This window comes from Procambarus clarkii, chromosome 31, assembly GCF_040958095.1.
Source record: "Procambarus clarkii isolate CNS0578487 chromosome 31, FALCON_Pclarkii_2.0, whole genome shotgun sequence".
In the NCBI taxonomy this organism is placed as follows: domain Eukaryota; kingdom Metazoa; phylum Arthropoda; class Malacostraca; order Decapoda; family Cambaridae; genus Procambarus; species Procambarus clarkii.
The window spans coordinates 11785986-11786331 of record NC_091180.1 but is presented as its reverse complement, the minus strand read 5'-3'; positions in this window follow the sequence as shown (position 1 = coordinate 11786331).

Here is a 346-nt window from a genome sequence, read left to right as displayed (position 1 = left end):
AACACAGACATAATAGCACTCACAGAAACAAAGTTAACGAAAACTATAACAAACGCAGTGTTTCCACAGGGCTACTATGTAGTGAGGAAAGAGAGAGAAGGGGGAGGAGGAGGTGGTGTAGCTTTGCTACTAAGAGAAGGTTGGAGTTTCGAAGAGATGGTAATTCAGAACTGTGACGGTTTCAGTGACTACATATCAGGCACCATAGCAACTGGAGGACAGAAAATTATAATAGTAGTCATATATAACCCCCCACCGAATGACAGAAGACCCAGACAGGAATATGATAGAAACAACTTGGCCACCATCAATATAATAGAGAGAGCAGCTTCTGTGGCTAGCAGGA